Raw genomic sequence first — 22,340 nt, forward strand, 5'->3', positions numbered from 1 at the left:
CAGTGATAAACTGAACTGCAAAATGCAGCCCCAGAGAATCTTAACTTAAATATTATCCCTTCTTGTCATTTGCTCTTGGGGTTGTAATTTCCTAATTGATTCTTCCTTCACACTGAGAGGGGAAAAAAAAAATCCCTAGATAAATAAAAATAACACTTGGAAAGGATGACAAAGGCAACTGCAACATCAGATGTAGACAAACATCCTCCTACATAATGAATAATTGCACATGGATTCCTCCTTTCATTAGTAAAACACCTTCCAAAGGAAATGCACGTTTGTACTCTAGAAGGAATGTTTGGACTGGGCCAGTGGTGTGGAAGGAGGGGATGGTAAAATGCCTGTGACAGAAACGATCTCCTGTCTGGGAACATTAACCTCTGTCAGCAGCTCTGGGCCCAGAGTGTTTGCAGCTGAACAAAATGTGTTAGCAAAGAGATCATTGAATTTGGGTCGGGGGAGGAGGGGGAGAAGGAAAGGAAACGTGCGAGCAAGGCAGCTGCTTTCTGGAAAATACTGATTTGGTTTGACTGGCAGTGGGAATAGTTCTGGAGTTTTCAGCCAGCCCTGGTTCCTCCAGCTCTGCAGGACCAACACTGGGATGGGGGGGACCAGAATATGGCATTGGGGTTCCCAGAGTGCCACCGTGTCCTGCAGAGCCCTCACTGGTTCCTCCCCATGCCCTTAACCCAAACCCTGGGCACAGGGGCACAGCCTCTCCTAGGACAGTGGGACAGATTATCCTGGCAGAGGCCTGGAGTGCCCAGCCCTGGATCACAACCAGCTTGGGACACCTGCCTTACAAATGAAAATAACCCAATAATAAGGATATTTAGGGCTGTCCTCACGTGGAGATTCTTACATTGACTTTTTGAGTCCCTGGTTGGCAGGATGATGAAACCCCCCTAATTCTTACAGCCCCTTTGCCACTCGGAAAGTGCAAATAAGGAGCTTGCACATGTCCAGACCATCCAGTCATGGTGGGCTGGAGTATTCCTGTAGTAGTTACTATAACTACTATTTTACTAGTCACATTTGTAGAGTGTCCATAACCTCCTGGGGGCGAGGAGTGACTCATGCACTGGGACATGGGTGATTCCTTCTGTTCAATGATATATTTATGTGAGGGGGAGAGGATGGGTGTTGTCTCTATTTTTAATGCTTGTTAAATGAATAAATTGTAGCTTTTCGAACGTGAGTGACTAAAATTCACCTCCTAAATCTGAGTGTAAATGTCTCAAGGCCACCAGGCTGCCTGGGGGTGTCCTGTCCCCTCTGAACTGGGTTCCCAAGCACACAGATAAGGCTGTAACTCAAAGGGGTTCTTCCCCGGCGTGGTCACCAGAGAAAACAGATTAAAAGGTTGGAAATCCAACTCCAGGCCTCAGTAATCCCACAGGTAATCACATTTTTTCTTGACTGCCATACAAATATGCAAAAGTCTGAAATGTGCAGGCACAGAGGTGCTGGGGGTCTGGGAGGGCCTGCTGCAAACAGAATCCTAATTTGCTGAAGCTCCAGATTGCCTGAGACATCAAAATAGGATTCAGCTTAGACGAGTAATTTGCAAGGTGCTATATTTTAGGTAATAGCTCCAAGTTGTCTGATCCAGTGTCTCAGCTGCAGCATTGAGGGGAGATGATTGAAAAACCTGAGCTGCTGGTGAAGAGTTCATTTCTCTCTAAAGCTGCAGATTGCACAGAGCATCCTCAATAGTGTTGATTTTGCTGATCCATCCCCAGCGTTAGCAGTTGGCAACCTGAAGCAGGGAGCAAAATCAAATATATGTATTTATCAACTAGTAAGTGCTTGCAGATCCTGGGACATCTCAGGCAGGAACAGCTGAGGGTACAGAGCCTGAAATTTGGGATAAGTGATGGAACACGTGGAAAAAGGAGCCACAAACCCAAATGAATGGCAGAGATTTCCCTGAGTTCAGCAGGACTGCCTGGCACTGGGATTAGCTCTCCCAGGCAGCAGCACAGGGCTCTGAGTGTTTATTTAGCTCCACTAGAAATGTGAAGTGTGGCCATCCCTGAGCTCAGCCAGGCCAACCTGCAGGGCTCAGTGCTGTGTGCCATTAGTGCCACATTTATTGCTCCTCACAGTCTCTCTTTCTCCAGCTCCACAGAACACATAAGGCTGCATTTACATTTTCTGAATGGACTAATCATGGCTCTCTGCTTTGATAAAGAAAGTGCAGCCTCCCACATAACCACATGGAAACCAACAGGGAAGAGTAAACCAGAAATAAACCCATTCTGGGGGGTTGAGAGAAAAATACCCACCAGGATAATTGGGAGGGATGTACAGAGAAGCAGCAACTGAACACATAGTCACATCTTAAAAAGAAAATAAATTATAATGCTAAAAATATCCAGGTGAAGGACAGCAAGAGAAAACATGATTGAAGTGGAACAATTGGTAGAGGAGTTAATAGTTATTAGCAATCATTTCAGATTGAATATAGGCTGGTTTTGTAACAGCACAAGGGATGATGCATCTGACAGGACTTAAACAATTGCCTCCCCCTTTCCCAAAGAGCCTTTGAGCAGTGCCCTGGCACAAACAGAGCAGTCTCTGCTCCCCAGGAGTTGGCCAAAGCAGAGTTACTGGAAGTTTTTGGTTGTTAAATACAGTGAAGTTTGATCCCAGACAGGTCTTTCAAAACCTTTCCTCCCTGTATTCCAGACCTTAGCACATTTTAACATTGATCCCACTGTATGTTCCCCTGTAGCCTTTAAGGACTAACCCTGAGGGGTGAGGCAAAGTCCCACCAGTCTGGTGCCTTTTATCCACCAAGAGCCACTGCCTGGGCAAGAGTGTAAAAACGGAGCAATATGGATGATATTCTTGAAAATAACCTCCCATCATCCAACTGTTCACTGTGCCAGGGTGGTTTCTATGCATTTATTAACCATCACTGGAATTCTTTCCCTGGGAATTGAAATTCCCCTCTGTCTCCTTGACCCTGGGTCACTTTGGGAACGTTTTGCATCCAGCCATCCTGTGGCCAGAAGCTTTACAGCTGAATGTGGACATACTCCCTGTCCTGCATCTGCTGGCACTGGGATCTCAGCTCTGGGAAAGGCAACACTCAGCTCCAGATTCCCTCAGTGTTCCCAGGGAATTTGTGCCCAGAGGGAGAAACTGCAAACGAGTTATGATGAAAGGATTTAAGGGGCCTGAGCCAAATCCATCTTGCTCACATCTGAAGAGCTACAAAACCTTGTGCATTTGGAGATAAGTATTTTTCAAAGGGTTTTCTTGTTGTTGCTTCAGAGATTTTGTGTGTAATGTTTGTTCTGGAATATTGCTGGTGAGTAAAAGGGTATGTCCAGCACAGGGATGCTAAAGACAAGTGAGCAAATGCTCTGCAGAGACAGAACTCAGGGCTTAGGAGCTCATTCCATGGCTTCTTTCACACGGTGGAAAGAAGTGCCCAAAGTTTTTCCAAGTAATGTGGAATCCTGCTTTCTTCTGGAGGAAACTTGGTTTTTGTTTCCATCCAAATACTGAGAGAACAATCCCATGTATTTCTCATTCCAAGGGTGACAGAGCCTGGGGTGAGTGAGTCCATACCTGGCCAGGGAGGGTTTTACAGTCCCAGGGCGATGTGGTTGTGACACAGGGCAGAGCTTTATCTGTGCCAGGGGATTAAAACTTCCAATCTCTGCTCTCCGTGACCAGGGACAGGACCCAGGGAAGGGCTGGAGCAGTGTCAGGGAGGGTCAGGTTGGATCTCAGGGAAAGGTTCTTCCCCCAGAGGCTGGTTGGGCACTGCCCAGGCTCCCCAGGGCAGTGGGCACAGCCCCAAGGCTGCCAGAGCTCCAGGAGGGTTTGGACAATGCTCTGAGGGGCAGGGGGGGATTGTTGGGGTGTCTGTGCAGGGCCAGGGGTTGGACTGGATGGACCTTGTGGGTCCCTCCCAGCTCAGGATACTCTGTGATTCTCTAAGCTTGATTTTGAATTCCAAAGTTTTAGTGAAACAGAGGATGAGAGGGTGGAGATTTGCTGATTTAACACAAAGGATGGATTTTAGGAGAAGAACACCCAGGGAATCGTGCTTTTTGTGCTAAACCTGAGTCATTGAGGGGGACTAGCTTAGTCACAGGTCCTCACTGGTCTGTGCAGACCCTTCAGCCGGGGGCTGTTGTGTTCCAGCTGCATTTCCCAGCAGGTTTGTAACCTGTGTTCCCCCTGCCCCGTGCCTGGAGCCTTTGCTGACGGTGGCACAGCCTGAGGGAGGGTGGGGGGAACACACTGAACCAGCAATGAAGTGCCATTAGAGGAAAAGCTGAGTATTTCTGCCAGGCAGGTGTCTCACACTCCAGCCAAGCTGGAGGAGGTTGGAGTGCAATCTGTGAGCCCCTGCACACAGGCAGGGCTGCAGAGCCAGGGATGCCCAGCTGTGCCTCCCCTCGGGGAGCAGGGCACGAGAAATCACCTTGGCATGGCAGGCTGGGGGGGATGGAACCCCTCAGTGCAGCAGTGTCAGGGTGGGCACGAGGGAGGGACACTGTGTGACCACTCATCTCACCCAAATCCAGAGGGTGAGAGTGGCACAGAAGCAAAATGCCCCAGGGAGAGGCTGTCTGGGTGTGGGTACAACCCATGGCTCCTGCAGTACACCCCACACTGAGTGTTCACAGGCTCCTGAGGGCTCACCAGCTTCTCTCTGAAGTCTGAAACATGCACTTTTACAGAGTGCCAGGCTGAACCTCCTCCTCACTCACCTGCCACCTCAGTGCCTGTGTGCCCGGGGAAGCCACACACACAGATAAAACCAGGGCAGATGTGACACTGGATTTACACACATGTACCTGCAGGAAACAAATGCTTCTGGGGGGTGTTTCCTGCAAGGTGGCACACTGTGCAAGGCAACTCACTTAACCCATGGCACACACCTGCTCTGGAGCTGTTTCCAGAAACATTAAAGGGGAGGGCAGGCCCCAAACTCACACCTTCGTGAGTTCAAACAGCCCCAGGAGATTGGAAGCCTGCACTTCTTTCCCCAGCATATTTCCCTGTCATGCCATACACCCTCCATGCAAGGAAAAGATAACCACATGGTGCACAAATCAGTGGAAAGTGCTTTTACAAAAACTCTGTTCAGAAGTAAAGAAGAAAGGCTTGAATGTCACAGAATTTCCTCAGCATGGAAAAGAAGTTCAGTGGGGGAAAAAATAACAAGTACAGCGCTCTGGACACTTATTTGATGGAGTCAGAAGTATTGTCAAGAGGTTGGTTTTTTTCTAGATTGCTACAAGCAATTAATGGACTTTTACTTTGACAGAGATAAAACCCCACAGGCACAGGATTGTGAATCCCTGACACCACTGTGTGTTCCGAGAACAGCAGTCCCATGGAGCAGGGAACACGCAGGAAATCCAACCCACGCTACTCAGAGGTGAATTGTAACCCCTTTGACCAGTTATATTGTAATCTTGTGGCTGGTTAGTTATGAAACAACCGAGTTATCTTTCGTTTTTCCTGTGAGCTCCACTGGAAGAACAGGGATTGGAGTTCCTGGGAGCTCTGGGGCTCCACGTTTTGCATGTGGGAAAGTCGGGCTGAGAGAGAGACTTGGGAATGAAGTGAGGATGTGTTATCTGTGCAGAGACAACCCACAGACAACAACCTGGACCAAAAACCCTCCAGCACTGATTAGGGCCCAGTGCCACCCTAGTGCCTGATTCCCTGCCCTAAAGCCCCGCTTTTCACAGCTTTCAAAAAGCTGGGTAAAACTTAGAACTGGAGGGCAACGGAAAAAAATTATTGATATACAAACAGGAAGGGTTCAGGTGTCCCTCGTGCCACAAAGGTGACTGTAAACCCTGCACAAAATCTGCTTGCAACATTCAGAGAATATTTCTGAAAGGGTTCCTTCCAGGGCTTCTTTGGGGAAAGGTGACAGATCTCCCCCCCTTCAGCAGGAAGGGTTGTTCAGGGGTGGCACTGAGAAGGAAATCTGAAGGGACACGAGTTTTCCTTTACCGTGTGTGAAAAATTGAATGTCGTACGAGAAAAAGGAGTGTTTTCCCTCAAACAGTTTGACTGAACAGTCTTCTTCCCCGGGGATATGGAATGTACCTACATTCTATCCTCTCTACACATCCTCCTCCTACAGCCCTGCCTGTCACTCTCCTTCCATTGTGTCTGTGTGAGAGCAGTGTTAAGCATCAAACTTCTAAAAATGAACCCAGCTTCTTAGCAACTCTAAATGCCTCTTTAGCATACAATAACAACTGTTTATGGGCTTGCAGTGAGTGGTTTAGATGAAGAAATGAGGCAGCCTGACTTTTTCAATTTGAAAACTCGCTTTCACCTATTCTGTTGGAGAAGAGAACAGCTTAATGGGTCTTTTGGTACAGTGACAAATATTTTCCTTTTTCTCCTGTCTTTATTTACATCTCTAGGCAGTGGTGATCACAGCAGCTCTGTGAATACACTCTCTGTATTCCCTTATTCACAACATTTGTATTTCTTGAGGAAAAGTATCGTCAGGTATCTCTTACCTTCAAGCCATACGAATCCCCCGAGCAGAGGTGTGAGCACTTTGTGCCAAATAAATCCAAAACGCCACAACTCTCCACCGTGGCTTTTCCCAAGCTCTCCAGGGCCTTCGAGCAGACTTTTTGGCGTTCGGCGTTCACGCAGGAGCAGAGGAGCAAAAAAAAGAGAAAGAATCACCTGCCCGATCCCCGCCAGCCGGGACCGGTGCAGGTGGAACTTGTGTAACCCCAGGCTGAGCTGGCGACTGCTGGAACTTCAGGAGCTCGGGAAGCGGCTCAGCTTCCCGGGAAGAGGCGATCTCGGCAGGGAACCGCTGTCCATCTCGCTCAGCGCATCGCCGGCTGGAACAGCAGCAGCTCCGTCTCCATCTCCCGGAGCCCAGAGAGCCGCCCCTTCCTCCCGCGGCGCGATCCCAACAACCTGTTCCCACTCCAGCTCCCTCGGCTGCCCGCGGGGTGCGAAATTCCCGCAGCGCTTCCCTCTCTGCCTCGCCTGACGCTGGGAGGGAGGGGAGGGAAAGGGAAGGGAGGGGAGGGGGCCAAGTTTCCTCCCCCGGATCCCTCCGGCTCCCGCGGGCGGGGACGGGCGGCTCCAGCGCCGGGAACGCGGGACCCGCTCCAGCACCGGGAGCGGGACAGCGCCGGGTCCCGGGGGGGCTCCGAGGGGCCGCGGGGACAGGAGGGAGCGGCTCCCACCGCCAGGGACTCGCGGGGGCAACGAGCCCTTCCCCGCCCGGCTGCCCTGCCCTGCCCTGCGCACGCACTGCCAGGTGAGCGCCGGGGATGCTGCTCCCGGGATGCTGCTCCCGGGATGCTCTGCCAGGGATGCTGCTCCCGGGATGCTGCTCCCGGGATGCTCCGCCAGGGATGCTGCTCCCGGGATGCTGCTCCCGGGATGCTCCTCCCGGGATGCTCTGCCAGGGATGGCCCCGGAACGCCGGGCACCCTCCGAGCTCCAAGATTCCCGCTGCCTCTGCACAGCTGTAGGGTTTCGCAGGGAAAACACGGAATGACCCACTGCTAAGACAGGAAAGCAGGAATTTCTGAGGAAGCCGAGCGTGGTGGTTGTTCCCAGCGTTAACAGCTCGCACAGCTCCCGTGTAAAGGAACAGGGCAGTGCCAAGGAGGGGCATCACTCACCTGCATCCTTCCCCGGCAGAATCCCAGCACGTCCCGGGGATTTGCTGAGCTCCCGGGCTGAGAGCTCCGCGGGGCTCCGCGTTAAACGCTCTGTAATGGGAAATAGATTCTCTTTGCAATTCAAATACCGAGAGAAACCATTTCCTGAAAGTGTAGCTGCTGTTGCAATATTTTAATATCTTCTTAGAGTTTAATATCCTTGAGACTGCCTCACTCTCAAAGCATTAGCAGCCCATAATTTGAAGTGTTTCCTAAGAAAGCTCTTTTTTTCTTATTCTTCCCCCCCCCCCCCCCCGAAATGGCTTGATATCTTTTCTGAATGTGTTTCTCATCTTACCAAATAGCACTAGACAGAGAGATAACAGGAAGAAACCCATCTCTCTGGTTGGGTTTTAAGGAAATTCAATTTCTGCAGAATTTTCTTCAAAGGAGTGGATCTCAAATGCTGCTTTCAGCCTTTCCTGGCAGTGAAACCCTAAAGCTCCTGACCCCTTTGGGGTGCTGCATACCCAAACTGTTGTGTGTACACACACTGTCCTTTCTGAGTCATCTTTAGTGCTAAAGTCAAACTGAATTCTCCCGAACTTTCCAAGTGTTATTGCAATAATTTCCTTTTTTTTTATCCAATTAATGTTCCACTGTGAGTTTTGCAGTGCCAAGGGAGCCAAATAAATACTAGAGCTGGGTATATGGAGAGCAATTATTTCTCCTGGAAAGCAGGACGGGAATGGTTTTGTACATTTTACTTGCCTCAAAATGATTACATTTATTTAATGGATGGACAACACTCCTTTGAGATGTTTATGCTTTCTTTGAGGCCAAGAAGGACCTGTCCTCTCTTAGACTCCTTGGGCTTCTGGTTGTGTCACAAGATGTTTTCCATCCAGCCATCTATAAGAAAATGAACTATACTCTGAGTCAGGAAAACAGCAATTTAATAACTCAGAACTGGGAAAGGTGTTTAATGGACGAGCTCTGAGTCTCACTGACTCTGCCATCTGCCTCAGCCCTTTGATTTACAGTGTGGATGTGTTTAACTGCTTGTAAAACTCAGAGCTGGGTGTTGCTGCTGCTGCTACATTTTTTTTTTTTTTTTTTTTTTGCAGTCCTGCTAAAGAGAAAAGCTTTTATTTTTTTCCACTGGAAAACTATGAATTAAAGCAATGGCTGGTCTGATGGGAGATGTGTGATAAATCACAGCTGCCTGGGCCAGAAATGCAGCTCGTCTGTTAGTCTGGAATGGGAAGAGCTGCAGAAAACTGCAGGAGATTTTAATGGGTGATGTAGCTGTCCTTGGGAAGTTTAAAGTGAGATTCATTTCCCTTGAATTTTGTATCAAGGATTTCAATAAATGCCCTGGAGTTAGATGAATCATGGGAGAAAATAAAGCACAATAACAAGAAAAACTGACTTCTAAAAAAAAAACCCAGCCCTGAACCTGAAGCCAAAACAAAATGAAACTTCAAACCCACAAGTAGAACCTTCTCAAGAGAAGCAAAACCTTCTCCTTTTGGGGCATTTCTGGTTTGTGGAGAACAGCTCCTGGGGCAAATCTCCTGAGTGTTCTGCAGCATTTCCTCACCATGTGTTCACTTTTTCTGCTTCTTTAACAGGAGCCTCAGTCCTCTGAGCAGCACGGGGAGATAAGAGGCCTCCTGCACTGCACCATGTCACTGCAAAAGGGAGTTGGCAGTGGAACATCAGTCACTGAGATCCTCAGCACGAGGCAGTTCATTATTTCACTGCTCCATCACACGCTGCTGGTGGGGAAGCCTTTGGAGAGACAGAGGGGCTTGGCTGACAGCTGGATTTCTCTGATGCAAGGAGGAGTTGGCCACAAATGCAGAAGGGCAAATGTTTCTGACTGCCCCACCCAAACTCCTTAACACTAATTAATTGACACAAGTGCATCACACAGGATGCTCAGGTCTCACACAGAGTGGGCCACATGAAAACTCCCCGTTTCAGTGCAGTGCTCCTTGGCTCATGGGGGTTGCTCAGCACCTTGTCTGGAGCAGTGGTTCTGCAGGCTCCTAAAACTGCCCTTCTGTGCAGGTCAGTGCTGTGCAGGGAGCAGGACAGGCTGAGAAGTGCCCAGGCTATGGAACCCCAGCAGCTCCTTCCTCTACAGCCCCTGCAGCCAGCTCTGGGTTTAGCAACTGGAACCCCAGTCAAGGGCCAAAGCCCAAGTCCCCCTTCCCCTGGTTTGCCTCAGTTTGCCTCCCTTTCTGTGCACCTCCAGCAGCCAGGAAGGTGGAGGTGGATCCACGTGGATCCTGGCTGGAATTAGGCAGTTCTCCTCTCCCCTCATGTGCTCCCTCCCAGAGCTGCTGCAGAGCCACCAGGCTGCAGGTTGTGCCACCTCTGCTATAAACACATAAACCAGCACATTAGCATCTTCTGCTCTCTCTCAGGGTAGACCTCTATGTGACTCCTGAATAAAAGACCTGCAGCTCAGGAAGGCAGATTAGTCATAATGAGCCTTGTGAACTCGAATGCTCTGCAGCTCCTTCATCTTTTCTGCCAAAACAAGCAACATTACCAGAGTCTTGTGCACACTTGTAGTGCAGGGGGAGACTTTGCTCTCCTCAGCAGAGCAGGCAAGGAGAATTATTGGTCAGAATTGGCTTCTGGGAAATGATTATCTCTGTGCCTTGCACTGGGGCAGGAAAGCTCATTAGTCCTGCCAGAGAAAGCACCCACTGCTTGGGACAGACTGGCCTTTAACTGCATGATGTAAAATCTAACCTTGGCAAAGTCTGGCTGCAGAGAATGTCTGAACCAGTCCCACAGAGCCACAGCCCATCAGGAAGTGTCCTGTCAAATATCCTGTGCCTTTGGCAGGCAGGCAGCAGGTGGGAAAGTGAGGGGCTGCATCAGGAGTACCCGAGGATCTGAGGGCATGGCTTGTTCTTTCAGTGCTACAAATTCCAAAGAATTCTGTTCCTACAGGGATAAACTGCCACTTTTGGGTCCCTGAGAGCTGACACAAAGGGGTACCCAGAGGGTCCTCCCTTGCTGTCTGTGGGCTGTAGCCCTGTGGAGTACATCACTCATCCCATCCCGCTGATCCCAAAGGGATTTTGGTGTTCCAGAGAGATTTTGGTGCTGCATTCCCAGTGTTTGGGCTCAGATCCACCCTGGCCACGCAACACTGGGAATGACTGAATCGGCTCATTTCAGGTTTAAGGAATCAATAGTCTTGGGCTGCAATTTCTTCAGAAGCCCAGATGGATATTGATATCTCTGGGAAGGAAATGAATCCTCAGCTTCTTGTACCTTTCCAGAGGTGGGCCAGGAAAATGCTGGTTTCTCCCGTGAATCAATAATGTCAATAGCAGAGTCAATAGTGGGCCTGACATATTTTTTCCAAAAGCAAAGCACCAGAAAGTTCTAATATTAGAGAAGATTGAAAAAAGGTTCCTGACCTGCCTCTGCCACTGATCTGCTGTGGGGCACTGGGCATGTTTTTACATTTTCCCTGTCTTAGCCTAAAGTTAGGACAAAGTTTTGGATTAACATGGACTTGGGAGTTTATATATTAATCAGCATCTGATTTCTTCCTGTTTCTTACTGTTGCTTTTATCCTCTAAAGTGGTCTGTGCCATTCCCACAGGATCCCTGACTGAGGAAATGCTGTCAGTGCATATTCAAATAAACCAAAATTTGCTGTAGATATGTTTATAAAAACACTGGCTGAGCTCTCTGGAGAACAAATCCGGGCTTGAAGCAGAGAGTCAATAACGATTTGTCAGCGAACAAAGGGCTGGAATATTCACTCTGGAGCTCTTGGGGCTGCAGAGTAACACTTAATTCTCAGGGTGGCTTCCTGAAAACTCAAAAACTCAGTTAATTTCCTTCTTGTGGGCAACTATAAAAGAAGTGCTGCTGAAAGGGGCCAGGATTCCATGGCAGGGCCATTGTTCCTCACCAGCAGCTGCTGCCTTTTGTGCTGGATCCTCATCTCCCTGAATGCAATATTCTGCAGAATAGATAAGGACGAGGGTGGGATGATTTAAAAGCACCTGGTGCAGTTTATGAATTCTGATCAACCTGAAGAAAACCCAGTTCCCAGCTATCCCAGTGTGGATGGGGTTGGTCGGGTGTTGTCAGAGCTGTGTCACTCACACGTGACTCACAGCAGGGAAGCAGAGAAATGTTAAACTGTGATGGCCCCCACATAGCTGAACATCCCAAATTCTGAGTGCTAACTAGGTTGTTTTAAAAGATGGAAGGAGATGAGTCTCCCTGTTCTCCCCATCTCCTCGTCTGGTGCTTTTTCTCTGCTAACAAAGGCCCTTGGGAACCTTGAGTGTTGGCAATCAGCTTGGAAAAATTCACCTGGATTGCAAGAGCCTCTTTTCTGCCTTTTCTGAGATTTATTTTTTTTTTTTCACCTCCTTGTTATTTTTCCAAAGCTTGGCAACCAGTGAAGACGTGTAATTAGAGTTAATTGTGATTGCTCGTGATGCAACAGCCCCCCACTGACTCCATGGTGCCTGTGGCTCACACGGAGTGGGAATGTTTCAGAGGGACAGGGCTCCAGAACAGAGTCCCCCCAGTTTTTGTGTGGCTGCTGGGGACAGATCTGTGGTGGAGCCTCTGGTACCAATCAAAGCTTCAGCTGCAATTTTTCTTCCCCGAGGCAGAGGGGGAGACTGCCAACACTTTGATATATGATCAAAGGCAGCCCTGTCACATCCCCCAGTCATACACCAAATCCAAAGCTGGCTCCTGCCCTTTTTCGGATCCAGAACTCACTGGGAATTTTGCTCCCTTGTGCCTCTGTCACGTCGTGATTTCAGCAGTGTCTGCATTAAATAACCTGCCGGGCTTTCGAGTGGGGAAAAAAGAAAGGCATTTTTGATAGCCCTCAAAATGCCTAATTTAGCCTCATTTGGGGCTGGTGTAGTGGCTGCTCCGTGGACAGTCAGTGGTGCTTTGCCACTGTGCATCAGCCCTGGCTGACAGGCGACTTAATTGCTGGATTTTTGGGCAGCACACGTTTCCAATGAGGCTCACAAACACGATGGAGATTCCAGTCTGCCACCAGAATGGATGTTTGATGGTCATTAGTGTTAAAGTGCCACTAGGCAGGCTATACCTAGAGCCAGATTCAGCCTCACGAGGGGACTGTCCCCAGGAAACCCTCGTCTGCAGTGCAGGGGTCTGGGTTTGGATCCCTCGTTCTGCTGTGAGATGGAAAAGAGCAGAAGGGAGGAGAACAGATGGGCCCATCCTGGTGCCACACACACATCTCCCAGCGTGTGAGAGAAGCACAGCACTCAGCTGGGAGTGGGAGAAAGGGAGCAGCTCTGGAGCTGTGGAGCTGGGGAGGATGAGAAGCCCCGGCAAGGCGTGTTCTCAATGAGGCAGAACAGCTGCAGTTGTTCCCTCTCGGTGCAAACCCCGGGGACGGACACCCACAGGCCACAGTCTGGTTCTGACAAGCCTGGGAGGCAAAGCTTGGAATATATAAAAGTTTCCAGCCCCCTCAGCAGGTTCAGCAAATCCCACTGGGAGCTGCCTGTTGCTCGCAGGGACTGTCACTGCCAGGAGCGTTCCGGGGGTTCTCTGAGAACTCTCCTCCTCCAAACCCGAGTGATATTCCCCCTTTCCCTGGCCAGACCCCGATTGCTGCAGTTTATTTCCCCAGAATGCCTCTTTAGCCATTTCCCCCGGGGCACAGGGAGTGCAAAGTGTGTATCAATCACCAGGATCAGCGTGTTATTGGGGCGGGAAAGCTTCGGGAAGGAAACAAGGTTTGCCCGGATGTTCTGGAATCAGGTGGTCAACCTGTGGAATGAGCAGCCTGGTGTGGCAGAAACCTGTTCCCTTCCTGGCTGCTCCCTCCCCAGGTGCTCCCAGCTCACCAATCAAGCTTCCTGGGCCTTTCCTGGAGCACGGAATCTTTCCCAATCCGTGACTCTCACGCGGAGGGCGCTTTGTGAGCTCTTTTTCAGAAATGAGATTCACAAGCTACCTGGCTCCTCTTTGCAGTTAGGGAAATAATTACTTTACGCAATATAATTTGCTTAAAACCATGACAGTTTTAACTATAGTTTAAGGCTAAATGACTGTTCAGCAAGACAGCTGGTAAAATTCACCCTGTAATAAGACTGCAGCAATGTAAACAAGCCCAGCCCATTTAGGGCTTTGAGTTAATATAGACGTCAAATACTTCTTTCAATATCTCCAAATTTCCCAAACCATCAGACATTTTCCTCCTTTATAAATGTATTTATGTTAGATCTCATCTTTTGTCACCTAAACCTGTACATATGTCTGTCCTAAATCCCTATAATTGGTTATGTTTTAATATAAATTAACCTGGGAAGAAACATCATCTCAGTTGTTGAAATACTACAGGCACCTGTGACACGAGGTAATGGAGAATTCCTGCTGCAACACAGCTGGAAGGAATTCCAGGCCTGGCTCCTCCTTGCTTGGAGTGTGGCTGTGCCAAAGAAAACGCAGCCAAAAATGACAGTGCTTTGGCCTTTAGAATAAAACCTCCTCGGAGACTTTCTCTCTGCTCTGCTGAGGTCTCGTAAGTAGCTTTGTGGTAAGGTTTTATCTGAGTTTACCATCTCTTATATCCCTGGTTAGCTGTGCTCAGGAACTTAAAGAACTACAGCCAATTAAGGGTGAGGTCCAAACCTGTTTTAAGTGACAGATTTTTTTCAGCTCAAACTGTGACAATTCGAACTAAATTAGGGTTGGGACTTCAGTGTGAGTTCACTGGCACCAGCAGAAAGGCTGCTGTTCCCTGCACGTGCTTTGCTTCAGTCCTGTTGGGTGAATCAGCCAGAACCCAGAGTACAGGGCAAGGGAAAACTTCACTCATAGGACTGAAAACAAATCCCCTGTGCAGCCTCCCAGCAGGCTGAGGGATGCCAAACAATCCTAATTTAAATCACAACCAGTAGGGAAGTATCTCTGGGGCCTGATGTCCTCGATCCTGCTCCGTTAATAACAGCCAGACAATTGCAGCGATGGTGATAAAGCTCAAAATTCATTTGTGCTGGCTTGGGCTGGGGTGAGTTATTGGTTGGTAATTATCTTGCTGCAGTCTTGAGGATGGAATAATCGCCCTGATTTACATAATCAAGGCATCAAAGTCTTTAGAGCAGGGCTTGCTATCAGCAGATGGCCCAGCCTTGTGTGGCAGCATCCCTTGGATTTTTATGGCTCACGTTGCAGCCAATCCCAGATTCTATTTGCCTATAGCAAAAGTTTACTGTCTTCTACTAATTAAGTGTAATTTACATTAACACAGACGGTTTTTCTGTGCCACTGTCAGCCTGCTGAGGGCCTGTTCAGAGGCAGCACTGACCCACCTGCACTGCAAGAGGTGGGATTTCATAAAACCACAGCCTGGTTTGGGTTGGAAAGGCCCTTAAAGATCATCCTGTTCCAAACCCCTGCCATGGGCAGGGACACCTTCCCCTAGCCCAGGCTGCTCAGAGCCCTTGAACACTTGCTGTGGCTGTGCCTGTTTTCTGTGTTCTGTAGCTTGTCTGGGGTTTGGTTTTGTGCTCAGAGCAGAGTGGATGGGTAGAACCTGCCCAGGTTATTCCTGGAGCTTCCATTGCTCCAGGTCTCCTCTGCTCCTCAGCCCACCCTGGCAATGAGTTGGCTGGGAATGCTCAAGAAGTTTGGAGGGGACCCAGCTGGGTCAGCTGCCCCCAAGTGACCAAAGGGCTCCTCCATCCCCTAGGATGGTTTCTTCTTTTATATCAAAGAATTAAAAAAAAATCTCCCTTAAAACAGACATCTTGTGTCAGAGGGGTAGTGTGCTTGTGAAAAAACAGGATCCAAAAAACCTGACACAATCTACAGAGGAAAGCTGAGCGCAGGATTCCAGCTTGTCACTTGATCAAAAAGCCATACATGTAAAAAAGCTTGGAATTGTATTTCAAAATGAAATTTTGACTTGACATTTCTGAGCCTTGTAACTCTGTGCCTAAAAAATGACACCAGCACTTTGCATCTGCCTTCAACGTCAGTTTTATCCCAATAATTACCAGCACCATGTAATTAGCTGAGTGTTCTGAATCTCTGCCTGTCATCACAGAAATGGGGCTGTTCCCATGAAAGGGGTGAACGTTCATGGGGGTTTTTGCCTGAAATCTGAGTTTTCCGTTCTTGGTTCACATGTGTGTTGGTAAGACCATCACACAGGAAGCAGCAACCATCACAAGTTCTCAGGTACCACCACCTGAGCTGTAATTGTTTTCAACTCATGCAGGGACATTTCATCTTTATGATTTTTATGCAGGGTGGAGAAGGAAAATCGTGTACGAAAACTCAGATTCCTGGACCATAGATTTTTATCTGCACTGCAGACTTTTTATCTCGGTGCTATTTCAGATGCCCTGCAGGTATTTCTACCCAGGACACCCCTGAATTTAGCACTGACACCAGCCTGGCCAGGTTCAATGTCCTGCTCCTTCCAGGCTGGGAACGAGCAGCAGGAATTGTCTCATTCCCTGCACGTTTGTGCCTCATGGTTTGGTTTTTGAGTGTCTGATAAGGGTTGTGCTCTCAGAGAGAATTACCCGTGGCCTGGGCAATTTTGGGTAATAAACTGGAGAGAGAGGAGAAAAAAAAGACAAGCAGTGGTAGGGCTTGAAGCAGAGTTAATGTCTATCCACTGTTTTTCTACCCAAATTGGAGGAGGAAGCAAAGGGATCGATGCATTTCCAAGTGTTCAGCTCGATCTGTTTACCAAGGACTCACCACTGTAGCTTTTCTCCTGCAATCTTGCTTTTGCACTGATCCTCCAGGGATTTTGTTCCCTTAAATGGGGGGGAAAAAAGCGAACTACCTTTTTTTTTTTTTTTTTTTTTTTTTTTTTTTTTTTTTTTTTTTTTTTTTTTTTTTTTTTTCCGAGCGTGATTTTTAATTATGCTTCTAATTAGGGAGAAAAACTGTCACAGAAATTATATCTTTGAACTGTCACACACGGGAACGTGAACTTGGCACTTGATTTCCTACTGTCAGTGCCTTTCCTTAGGATGGGGACAGCTCTCAGCCATGGAGCACCCACAGCACCCACCCTGCTGTGCTGCTGTGGCCGTGGAAGTGCCCAATGTCTGTGCTCAGGGGCTTAGGGAGGGAAAGTCAAAGCAGGGATCCACAAGCCCTGCCTGTTTTCCACCTGGGCTGTTTGGCTCTGGAGGAGAGAAAAGCTACTTATTGTGCCTGAATCCTTCGTTAGGGAAAGAAAAGCTGGTCCTAAGTCCAGCTTAGGCTGGGCTTTGGCTCTGCTCCTGGTGTGCACAGACCTAAATGTGCCCTCCTGGTCCTGGAGCTTTGTGGAAACAGGAGGAATGTGGCTGTGGCTTCACGTTCAGCCTCTGCACTCGGAGCTGAAAAGTCTCTCGTCTCACCTCACACTGACTGTTGGGAGCTTTTCCCTGCAATCATTGCCAGGGTGGCAGGAAGCACGACAAGGTGCTGGCTTGGCTGTTCCTGGGTGGGGCTGCCAAGGAGGTCTCTCAGCAGCCAGTCTTTGGATCAGGGAAGCGGGATGGGGTTGGAGCTGCAGCCTTTGCTTCTTCCCAGGGCACCCCCGAAGGGGTTACAGGGCTCGGATCTCATCCCTGACACACACCCCGGGGTGTCCCCCGGGAACCTCTGCAAAGTTCAGGAGGAGACTCACCTCTGTTTGCAGAGAGCTCACCTGCTGTGCTGAGCCCGGGCTGCCCTCCCTCAGGAGAGGCTCAGCCCTCTCCAATAACTCCGGGAAAGGTCAGGGCTGCATTCCTGATGAGCAGCATTTTGCCCCAGAGACAGGAACTGGCTTCGGGTCTCCTGCATCTGATGCCAACAGCCCCCAGCCCAGGCTTTTCTCTAAGTTTTGTTGACACTCCCCGTTAAACTGTAAAGCCCAGCTTATTTAGGGAAAAACCACCTTCTCAAGAATGTTCCAACCACCTCCATTTACTGATTCCTCCCCCCTCCATTACCAGCAAATGTTTCAGGAGTTGGAAAATCAGGTTTAAAAGGCAAATTGGCACTTGGAGATTATCTCCACAGTTTTTTTCCTTTTATTTTGAATTCATTTTAGGCTTAACCATTGAGCCTGCAGGATGTATCATTGCTGCAATCAGAATCCTTATTAAAAAAGAGCGGGATTGAACTGCTAATTCCACAGAGCCATTCTGCAGTGAGCATCTCACATGTAATTTAGATTCAATCAGCAAATAAATATGATAACAGGCTGCTGTTTATTGAACCAACAGACAGGAAAGCTCTGTCTTTAGGAGCTGGCTGCAAAGCTGGGGGAGCAGCACAGGCACTTGGCACGGCTCTTGTCTGGGAGAAGGGAGGCAGGAGACTCTTTTGCAGCACCCAGGGTATGTCCAGGCATTTTTCCAGTCTGTCACCTCTTGGGCTCCCTGTCCAGTTCACTTCCAAAACCAAAACCCCCTTCCCCTGCTTTCTTCTGCCTCTGCTCTGCCTCTCTGTCCCCTCCCCCCGTGCCCATCCTGGCTGTCAGACAGTGCCACTGATCCTGAAACCAGGGAGCAAATGAGTCAATACCAATTTCAGTGTGATTTCTAAAAAAGTATTTCCAATCCAGGAGACTGGGGGTTTTTCTGTGGGAAGGCAGGTAAAGAGAATAACTGAACTCTGGCAAACATGGAACCTGAGGAGCCCATCACCAGCAAAGCCAGCAGGTTCCTCCAGGCCTTTCCCAGCCAGGATTTGAGCAGGTCTCAAATCCCTCAGTGTGGGTGTGCACAGTGTCCCTCCAGACTCCCCACCCAGAACCTGGATGTGTCCTGCAGCTCGCTGGAATCAGCACATTCCAGTTGTTCTGTAGCACGAGGCCAGCACAAGATAATCTCTCCTCTGCATCCCAAAATGCTGAGCTGTTGCTGTAATTTTTGGCATTAACAGAAACTTTTGGAGTTACTTTTGAAGGCAAGAAAGAGGAAGACAAGCAAAGGACCAGCGTGAATATTGCCCTGGTTTGGATGGGCTCATGGAAAAGGAGCTGCAAGGCCATGGAAAGCAGCTCCATAACTTTCCATCAGTCTGTCCTGTGGAAGGAGCCCGTGACTTGGTTTGGCATCTGTGCTTGCTTCTGTGTTCTCTGCCCTGTCACTTCGTGCCTCTGGTCCTGCACTGGGGGAGGACCGAGGGGGATGCTTTGTTCCTGCTGCAAACAGATGCCAGGCAGGCTGGGAGGCAGGGAAATGCTATGGAAACAGCTGGGGAAGTGTCAGAGAGGAGGCAAAATTGCTTCAGTGCTGCCGTTATTTGCTGGGAGATGAGATGCCCTCTCTCCACTTTGCCAGGTGTCCCCCTTGCATTAAGATTTGCCCACATATTATACAAAGAAATCTCAATAACGTTAAGCAGTGCAAATAACAGGCTCCGTGAATATTGGGAGCGGGTGTCAACGAGCTTAATGAGGCACTTTCCTCGCAGATTAGGGCTCTAAACCAGGGGCTTTTATTAACCCTGCAGCTGCCCAGCGCTCTCAGCACACTGAGCAGGCCATCAGTGAGAAAATGCCAGCCTGTTAAAGCAGTAATGTAACTGGTTTAATTATGATTGCCGAGCTGTGAAGCCATCCTGCAGCTGGGCAGAGGTAGCTGGGATGATTTAAAGCCATTACCGACGGCTCAGGGTGTTTTTCTGCAGACATTTGCCAAGCCCCAGTGAGAGCAAGGAGTTAGCCATGGAAATGCTGTCCAGTGAGTGGCTCTCTTGGTTTTCTCAGTGGGCCATGGCACTGAATTGCAGGATTATGAAGCCAGGGAAAGTTTTTCCTTGGCCTGTTAGTGGAGGACTGGTGTACCTTGAAGCAGAGAGGTTGTTATCCCACCAAAATCACCCAAGTTTTTAATCACATTTCAAGGTAAGAAATAGTGCTCATCTGGACATTCCATGTAATGCTCATTCCACACCTTTCCCAGTTCCCATTTCCCACTTGCTCTGCTCCTCCTGGACGTGTGTCTGCATATGGTCAAATAAGAGTTGCTGGTTGTTTCTTTTTCTCCAGTCGACTTTCCAACACCAGGGAAAAATAGAGAAATTTAGGGCAGGATGGGAAGGGAACTAATCACTTAAGGCCTAATTAGCAAGGGATTCTCACAGGGACGTCCTCCCCGGGTAATTGCTGCTCATTTTCAGCTGTGGATACAGGAAGACAAAGGAGTTTTAAAGCAGATTAATCAAGTCTTTGCAGAAGGCTGCAAGGAGTACCCAGTAGCTGAACCATCCTTGAGCGGGGAGGGAGAAAGAAAGGTATTTACAGAGAGCTTTTTAAAAGTAAAATTAGACAGATTTCCACCAGCAGCTCCCCCAGGACGTGTTTTCTGGTCCTTTGGTGAACATTCACAAACCAGCTGAGCCGTTTCAGCCGCTGGGGTTTGCTGAGTTTCTCTCCGTGGGGTGGGGAGGATTCTTTTGGACAGAAAACAGGGAGCCAGGAGGAGCAGCCTCCAGCCTGGCCAAGGGTGGGGATGGTCCTGGGCACAGAGCAGCACTGGGGGAAGGCAGGAGCCCACCCTGCCGGGCTGCTGGAGGGGGGAATGTGCCCGTGGGAGCTGGAGTGGAGGCGATGGAGCAGCTCTGCCCAGAGCCTGGAGCTGGGGCTGCTCCAAGTCCAGCTCCCGACCCTCAGGTGGGTTTGTCTGACTGCTGCACACCAAAGATCCTTGAGGGATTTGCCTCCAGCATCCCCTGCCCTCTGTGCTCATCCTGCAGGTCCCAGGTGCCTCTGGTGCTGTGACACAAACCCATTTTCTTGGGAAACGTCACAGGACTGGCACCAGGACCAGCCCTGTCCTGGCACAGACCACCCTCAAAATGCCAGAGGGAGGCCAGGGTGAGGCTGCACCGTGTCAGGCACAGCAGAGCCTCCCCCAGTAGCCAGTTCGTGGTTGCTTGTTGACATAACATGATGTCCCACCTTTAAAACACTTCTCTTGTGCTTCTCCTCCCTGCAGAGCAGCCCCGGCAGTGTGAGAGCTGCACAATCCCCGTGTGCTCCTGCAGCTCATGACTCTAACCCTGTGAGTGACTCGTTCTGTTAGCATGATAAACACATGCTGGAGAGGAACAGCACTAATTATGACCCTGTCACCTTCATCAGCTCCCCACTAATTGTTTTGGCTTTTTTTAATCTCAGTGCTTGGAGATGAAACATGATGTTTGGTTCTGCAAAGGAGTTGAAAAGAAAAGAGAAGAAAGAATTGCATTTTAAAATAGAAGCATCAGGTAGATCTTTCTGTTGGATTTGAAATTCAAATGACAGAAATTATAACTTTTTTGTGTGTTATTAAAATAAGGCACGGGAAATTTTTAGAGGACTTTCTGGGACTGCCCATCCCGACTCTCAGTCCACTGATTCACATTGTGTTGTGCTCACATAAAGGTTTCTCTGTGTCGTAATATAATAAAACTTCCCTAAATCTCTCCAGGCATTGCCAGACAGTTCAGAAACCTCACCAGTAATAACTCTCTTTTCTTAGGTTTTGAGGATAAAGGGTGATTTCTTATTATGAGCTCTGTGGATCTTGGAAGAATAAGGATTAGGATTCAAGCCCACAGCAAGAAACACGTTTTGTTCCTCTGACCTTCAAAAATAGCAAGTAAATGGAGCAGTATCTGGATTTTCTGCTGGGTGTTTCTCGAGTGATGTGCAGCTGTCCAGCACTACCTGTGTGCAGGCAAAAGGAACACTTCACAAAGTGAAAATTGGTACTAATATTTGTTTAGGGGGGATATTCACACTCAGCTGGTCTTCCCTCTCCTCTCAAGGGGCAGATTCTTTTGCTGCACCAAGTTAAACCTGCCAGTGGGAGCCATTGTTGGCTGTCACAGCTCAGAAATGCTCTGACAATTAAGAGTTGTACGAAGTAAGGGATCCCTGAGGACTGTTAAGGGGCCTTGCAGGGTGTTATTCTACCTGGGGAGAGCTCTTGAGGCAGAGATTTTCAGCCCCTTGACCATCCAGTGAGGATGTCACAGTTCCAGCAGTGAGGGAGGAGCAGCTCAGGCTGTGACAGAGCCCAGCTCTCCTTAGAAAGCTCCACACAAATTGAGGTCAGGTTTATTTTCAGCTCTTTCATCTGGAAGTTTGTTTCCTTTTTTTTTTTTTTTTTTCCCCCCTGGATGAATCTGCAAAGCATTTTGTGTCATGTCAAGGCTTTGACTTGTGTTCTGGTTTGTTTTATGCCAGTCTCTGAAGGAGAAATCCAGAGATCTCACCCAGTGCTCCACCCTGTCTTCTGCGTCCTCGTCCTTTGGGGTCCCTGAGTGTTGTTTTAATGTACAGATGTGGGGACAGATGTGCAGCCCCAGGGTGGTTTCATATGCTAAGATCAGCTGAACAAAAACATCAGTGCAACAAGGCATGGCTCTGTCCACCCCCATGAGTTTTGGGGTGGCAAATGGCTCAGCTGGCATGCCCAGGTCTCGCTACAAGCACTTACAAGAGAGAAAAAAGGAAAAAAGAGCTGAGGTGCCCATAAAGAAGTGGAGCCAATTGTATAAATAACCATGAAAGGCATAATTATGATCAGCCCAGGGCCTGATTTCCCAGGGCTGCCCTGAGTAATTTCCACAAGCAGTTGCTTCAGTAGCCTATGAGAGGAGATTGATTTGGTGAGTGAACCCAGTGCTCTGCTACTGAACACATTTCTGTATCACCACGTGCTT

The 22,340-nt window shown here is 48.9% G+C and overlaps 1 protein-coding gene across 2 annotated transcripts in view; it reads right to left on the minus strand.

Moving 5' to 3' along the window:
- Positions 1–7,725, minus strand: part of DRD2 (dopamine receptor D2) — a 29,339-nt gene extending 21,614 nt beyond the window's left edge. Inside the window, exons 1-2 of one of the 2 annotated variants that reach the window (XM_027737040.2) lie at positions 7,656–7,725; positions 6,519–6,634 (exon numbers count right to left, since the gene is read on the minus strand). The gene's annotated coding sequence lies outside the window, so the exon portion shown is untranslated. Of the gene's footprint in view, positions 1–6,518; positions 7,314–7,655 lie in introns of those variants that run through there. The other variant, XM_027737041.2, reaches the window with a different exon arrangement.
- Positions 7,726–22,340: the final 14,615 nt, after the last annotated feature.

Source organism: Pipra filicauda, unplaced genomic scaffold, assembly GCF_003945595.2.
Source record: "Pipra filicauda isolate LSUMZ 115617 unplaced genomic scaffold, ASM394559v2 scaffold488_size445888_pilon, whole genome shotgun sequence".
Lineage (NCBI taxonomy): Eukaryota > Metazoa > Chordata > Aves > Passeriformes > Pipridae > Pipra > Pipra filicauda.